This window comes from Leptodactylus fuscus, chromosome 2 (genome assembly GCF_031893055.1).
Source record: "Leptodactylus fuscus isolate aLepFus1 chromosome 2, aLepFus1.hap2, whole genome shotgun sequence".
In the NCBI taxonomy this organism is placed as follows: domain Eukaryota; kingdom Metazoa; phylum Chordata; class Amphibia; order Anura; family Leptodactylidae; genus Leptodactylus; species Leptodactylus fuscus.
The window spans coordinates 86,906,356-86,913,803 of NC_134266.1; positions in this window are offsets into that span (position 1 = coordinate 86,906,356).

A 7,448-nucleotide genomic window follows, 5' to 3' on the forward strand; every position below is an offset into this window, starting at 1 on the left:
ATAGGTAGTCATCGCTATCCCAGCCAATTTGTGGTACCGGACAAATGCATTGAGCATGTACCAGGGAGATGTTGAAGACTCAGGTTCAAATGATGAAAAAAGTGCAAAAAGAAATGTGAACTAGACAAAGAGGTAAATTACAAACTAGTGATTTGTATATATACATATGAAGAAATTTTACACAAAAGCTGCATATATAAAGTGTCAACAATTGACAATTGTGAATATGGACAACAAAGTGAATAAAAAGTGAAAGTGATATAGTGTCATAGTGAATATATTAAATCATCATTGGACTGTGATAAATTAAAAAAAGGGGGGGGGGACCCCGAACAAGTGAAAATATCAAAACAAACCTATAAAATATTTATTAAGTTATAAATAAATATAGAAGCTCAATATAAATATATATCCCAAAAACCCCAATGTATGCAAAAAAATATCATACAATAAAATAATGTTTTCAAATGAAAACACAAATAGTCCGTTCATCCACAAATCTCAGTATATGGAACCGCTGGTGTCACTGATTCCATTTTCACGTCGTCAGCATTAACATGTCAAAATGGTACGAGTAGTGCCGATAAGAAAAGAGACGTACGAGTGGTATAGGTAGTCATGTGACACTGACTGCGGCGCATGCCCACTGTTCAATGCTTGGGACAGCCACACAAGTGAAAGACCGAAAGCGAGGCGTGGTAAGAAAACCAAGCCTCGCTTTCATCCCCACCACGTGACTGCAACCAGCCAGCAGGAGCATGCGCACTCATATGCACATTCTACCAGCGCGGACCAAATGTAGGAATATAAGGATGCCTCATCACATCGCTATCCCAGCCAATTTGTGGTACTGGACAAATGCATTGAGCATGTACCAGGGAGATGTTGAAGACTCAGGTTCAAATGATGAAAAAAGTGCAAAAAGAAATGTGAACTAGACAAAGAGGTAAATTGCAAACTAGTGATTTGTATATATAAATGTGAAGAAATTTTACACAAAAGCTGCATATATAAAGTGTCAACAATTGACAATTGTGAATATAAACAACAAGGTGAATGAAAAGTGAAAGTGACATAGTGTCATAGTGAATATATTAAATCATCATTGGACTGTGATAAATAAAAAAGGGGGGGGGGGACCCCAAACAGGTGAAAATATCAAAACAAACCTATAAAATATTTATTAAGTTATAAATAAATATAAAAGCTCAATATAAATATGTATCCCAAAAACCCCAATGTATACAAAAAAACTATCATCCAATAAAATAATGTTTTCAAATGAAAACACAAATAGTCCGTTCATCCACAAATCTCAGTATATGGAACCGCTGGTGTCACTGATTCCATTTTCACATCGTCAGCATCAGCATGTCCGGCTAGTATCCCAAGAACAGGGAAAAATATATATTCATTTCTAGGAAAAAGAAAACTCCACCCCCGGAAGAAGGCTTAGCGTGCCGAAACGTGCGTCGGGCTTACAAACAGACACTAGGTGTTCTTGCTTTACATCACAGTGATTCTATATGGGTAAGATGGCATATTTCCTCTTGATGTAGACCTATCCTTATTGTATTTTACATTATGTGTGCATTATACCTGCGGCTCTGCCTCCCTGATGACAATATGTTGTAAACATGGGTTTATCCCTGTTCCTGCTTCGGAAATACATATTATTGGTCATTTTCTGACTTTATGTGGAATTAAGGAGAGTGTTCTTTCTGCAATCAGGATATTATGACTATATACATGCTTAGTCAATACTAGGAGAGTAGTTTAGCTGCATTCGGGTAGTGTGATTATTTAATAAATTGTTTGTGGAGGTTGCATCAGGTGTAGTTCATCTTACTATATATATGTGCAATACTATTTCACTAAGATTCATCTATGTGTACTGTTTTATACGGTGTTTTGCATCTGTCCAGTATATGTGTATTTCTCTATATTGATGTATATAATTTTAACATTGTGTTAATAAAGGTATATATTTTATATATTTGAACCTGTAATTGGATATGTTGAGTGTCGATAACCATCTGGCCTGTTCCAGTTTTGTGTTTGAATATAGGTTATGAGTAGTGATCCCTATATGATACCAAAGCAATACCATCATTTATTTCATAAAATTGCCCGATACGTATTTGTAGTACACAATGTAACATTGCATATCACAAGACTGGAGAGGAATGGGGACATGGGTTAATACAAGGAACTTATGCAGATTCTACAAGTGCCAGCGTGGTGTTTCAGCTAATGGAGTACAATAAAATGTGCACCTTTGCTATTTACCTGACACAACAACTGTGATATATTCTTATAGTATGTGACTTTCCATTATGCAATACATCTTTCATTGTAAATGTGGGACTACCTTCTCTGAGCTGCAAGAACCACAACAAGCAATGTGTACAGAGCTTTTCTCTCCTGGAAACATTGTTACTGAGAGAGTCCACCCTACAGTACATGTATTGTATATGTCTATTTTTCATATATAAATATATATATGTGTGTATATGTATATGCATTTTTCAAGTTACCGGTAATAGTTGTTCTCTTTTCAGGCTTCTATATATTTAAATTCTATATAAAGGTTCTCTCCCACCAAATATTATTTCACAGGTAATGGGATAAAAAATATAGTATAATAATAAGATAATGGTGTGTATTAAAAGAGAGAAGCCCTTAGCCAATAATGTGGCCTGAAATAATACTGACTAGTCACATGTTAAAATTAAGAACAAGCGCAGTTGCAGTATTCCTCAGCCTGTCCACTGGAAAGGATGTAAATTGTATCTCCTCTCTCGTAAATTCGGCCACGTACCGGTAACTTTAATGGTTCGTTCTCCCTCAACGAGAGTAGGTGTGCTACCGTATATACTTTAGGATTTAGAATAAACCTCAAATATCAGAAAGGATGTATCAAACTTCTTTCCACAGATATATTGGTGGAAAGAGTGCTGCATCAGCTCAAAATCTGCAGATATTCCACATAAATATAGGCAAAACATGTAGGTGGGTGTTTTGTACTCCAATGTGAACTAAGTATTTGGTTAGAAATAATTGATGCAGCTCCATTCATTTCAATGGAAGCTGCCACAGATGGCCAAGCACTGTACTTTGGCAATCTCCGGAGGTTCCCATTGAAATGACTCTCAGTAGTGATGGTCCATAGATTATAAGGACATCCCGAAATGATAATGCCCAGTTGTAAAATTGTTCAGTTTTTAGTCTTATAACAGAGGAACGGCAAAGGGCATAGCTATAGGAAAGATACTCCAGAAATACTTTATTATAGGATTACGATTATCTACTAGAGATGAGCCAGTAGTACTCGATCGAGTAGGTATTCGATCGAATACTACGGTATTCGAAATACTCGTACTCGATCGAGTACCACTCGCTATTCAAATGTAAAAGTTTGATGCAGAACCAGCATTGATTGGCCGAATGCTATACAGTCGGCAAATCAACGCTGGTTCTTCTCCTACCTTTAGAACTCTTCTTCGTGCAGCTTCCCCGCGGCGTCTTCCGGCTCTGAATTCACTCTGCCAGGCATCGGGCCTGGGCAGAACCGACTGCGCATGTCTGCTTGTAGTGCGGGTATGCGCAGTCGGCTCTGCCCAGGCCCGATGCCTGGCAGAGTGAATGAAGAGCCGGAAGACGCCGTGGGGACGCTGCAAGGAGAAGCCTTCTCGGAGGATCCAGCCCGACCCTCACTCGTGAACTTGGTAAGTATAATTTGATCGAACGTTGCATACCGCTGAAACAAGCATTTTCCCCCCATAGACTATAATAGGGTTCAATATTCGATCCGAGTAGTCGAATATTGAGGGGCTAATCAAAACGAATATCGAACCTCAAACATTTTACTGTTCGCTCATCTCTATTATCTACTAAAACCAGCTCCTCTTTAAGTCTTCGGAGCAGGTAATTTCCACATGCAAATCTCTAGTGTGTAGGTATTACTCCATGCCTCTTTATAGCACCATGAGTAATGTCCCTGTGGAATCTGCAGTATGTGTGATGTCATCTTAGCCATACCTTCTCTATCTTCATAGAAAGCTCACAGACCATATAGCTAGGATGACTCAATGCGCCTGCTTGTTGTTTCAGAGAAGGAACTGAGGATATAAATAAACATTACCTTACACAGAGTAAATAGACATCACATTATCCAGGACAAGATCTAGTCCAGTGAAACAAGGAAATGCTACCACAAGAGTTGTTTAGTACATTGACATGATGTCGAGTCAGAGTTACAAAATACAAGGCTTTTCTTTTATCTCTTTGTGAATGGTGCTTTGATCCATTTCATGTAGGAATTAGCTTTATAGATTTTTTTAAGAACTTACCTTGCAGAATTCCAACACTGGCCCTGTCCTGTCAATGTTCCTGTCATTTTTGCTATTAGATCAGTATTTGTAAGCTAAAACTAACAGTGAAACATAAACAGATAAAATACATAATGGGAAAACTGCTCCTCTCTGCTTTGGACTCACTCTTGGTTTTGCTTACAAACACAGATACAAAATTGAGCAAATACTGACATGTGAATATGGCTATAGCCACAGGGGACATTGTTGCCTCTAGTAAGATTAACCCTTTTTCCAACATGTGGTATAATAGTATGGCAGATGTCACAACTTTTAATATGATGCAAGCTCAGTATCTGAGTGAGCACCATCGCCGCTGTGTCTCCCCGGCTTATTATAGTGGAAAATTCCGCTAGTGGAAAAAAAAAAGCTTGCAGAACCCATTGAAATCAATAGGAGGCTTTTTTTTCAGCGTGAAAAATTCCACACCAAATTCCTCACCATTTTCCTCCATGTGAATGGACCCTAAGCGGTCTAAAAGTAAAAGCAAAAAAATGCATATTATATATACACACATGCACACACACACAAAATTTCAAATCACATTCACCATCCCCAGCCTGAAAATGAATGAACTCTAAATGTATAAAATATTTAACCCCTTATAGTGAACATGAAAATGAGAAGAAAAATGAAATGTCAGTACAACAATTTATTTGCTGTTTCACCTCCCTAAAAGATTTGAATAAAAAAAGTGATCAAAATGTCAAGCAATCTCCAAGTTGGTAATCAATGAAAACTAAAACTTGCCTCACAAAAGCAGATTCTTTTTTCAAACTTTTTTGTAATGTTGTTTAACTATAAGAAAAACTGTAAAAATTTGGCATTGCTATAATCATACTTGCAAAGTAGCAATAACATGTCATTTTTGCTGCACAGTGAATGACATAAAACAGAACCCATATTTCCAGCCCATATCATATGAAATATTAGATGGTACCATTAGGAAATAAAATTTATCCTGCAAAAAATAAGCCCTTATACAGCCTTGTGGATGGAAAAGTAAAACAAGCTGTGGATTTCGGAAGATGGGAAGCAATAAACGAAAACGCAAAAATAAAAAATGGGAAGGGATGTGCCAGTGTTTATTGCTCAGGGGCTTATACAAAGGATGGTGAGCTCTGTAAACCAAATAGGGACCTGGTTACATTATTGCAGTTCTGTTTCTGGTCACGTGTAGGGGAACTGAGCTATAACAGCAGCGCTCCCAGTCACTGCACTGTGTATGGAGCCCTCTGCTTCCAGGTCATTAATTGTCAGACTTGGACAACCCCTTTAAGACCAGGCTATTGTTAATTAGGCTTAATCATCATATCTTAAGGGGATGTAGTGGTTTCAGGGCATTGGCAATTAGAAATATACTATAGCTGTGGCAGAAAAACACCACACAGTCAACTCAATCTTCCCTTACATTTTAATAGATAGATTTAAATAAATGTATATTTATCCCTGTAAAGTTTTAGGCTAAAGCCCCACGCTGCTGCAAAATGCTACGTAACAAAGCACTGTGTCTTACAGTAGTTGCAAAGTAAATGAGATTGTGGCTAATCCCATCCACATACTGCAGAAAAAAAATCTGCTGCATATTAATTATATTACCATATGATTATTCTGCGCATGTGCAGTACGTACAGTCACTTTGGGTCCCAGCTGTGGTACTGTGCATGCTCGGTTCCTAAAGTGTACTGCTACTGCCTCATTTGAAAAATCCAAGATGGCACATGAGCATGTGCAGTAAACATGCCTGGGATCCGAAGTGGCCGTGTATACTGTACGGTACATGTACGGGATCTTGAGCAAGGAGGCGGTCAGAGTGACGCTGGAATGACACTAGCATGGAGATTGTGGAAAGGTTCAGAAAAGTGATGTTATGGACCAAACACTGATGCAAAATTAAAACTTAGCATTTAATTAATATGCATTAAAACCATGTTAACAACCATATGTAGAAAAACATAAAAAAACACACCAAAGAAAATTGTCCTCCACTGATAGGAGAAAAAGTGACATGCTATAGGACCCTACTACTAAGCACAATACCACCATCCAAATTACTTGCAGTCTGTCAAATAGATAATATGTAGACAATAATATGAAGCGGTCTTACCAAAGATTGTAGGTGGGAACCATAAGATGGTGCAGGGTGTACCACAGGATGATAGATAGTCCCTGTTTTTTACCTGCCGATTTACCATGACCCCCAGTAGACTCCCGCCCTTACAAGGGCAGTACCAGACTGTCCCTCATGAAAGACCCTAGATGCCCCTACGCGTTTTCTGGTACAGTATCGCACCAATCATTAGGGGACTTAATACTAAACTGACTTGTTTGTGTAGACAGACCACCCCTTACATCTGACACCTACAGTGGTAGGACCTAATTCAGGCAATAGAGGCTAAATCCTAGCGCTGGCTAAATGTAGTGTCACTACTAGTGTACCTATGGGGAAGCCGCTGGCGTTAACATAGGTAGAATTGACATGCTGCGATTTACAAAATTTTAAAAAGGGTGGCATGGCATTCGCTAGAATCCCATCCACTTAACCCCAACTGTAAGCCGCCGCGGCGTTTATGTCCCATGGGGCCCCGGCCTAAAGGAGGACTCCTGCAGTGTGCATTTAATAAAGTAGTCAGACAAAATTTGATAAACTGAAATAGTTTATAGGGTTTAAAGTAAGTTTAGTATTGTAAATAAAAAATGAATAGCACTTCAATATCGTAATACAGGCTGGAAGTGTAAAACAGATTTCCTCAGTACAATCTAGCATGTTGCTTCATCTTCTACAACATAATCATACAAAGGTTAATTTTAATATTTTTGGCTCATGTTTCTTCGCATAGTTCTCTTGTTTTCTGTTTCCTCTAACTTACATATAAAAGGAGTTAGACATTGTGCTTTATGTACAGCACATGTGTCAAGAGTGCCACCTACTGTATACAACAGCTATATGCAGCCATATTCCTAAATATCTACATATGGTATGTCCGCCATTGTGATAAAAACATATCCCGCACAGAATGTCTTCTTGGGGCATTCAGTTTGTATTGGAACACTTGGTTTCTTAAAAAAGATACA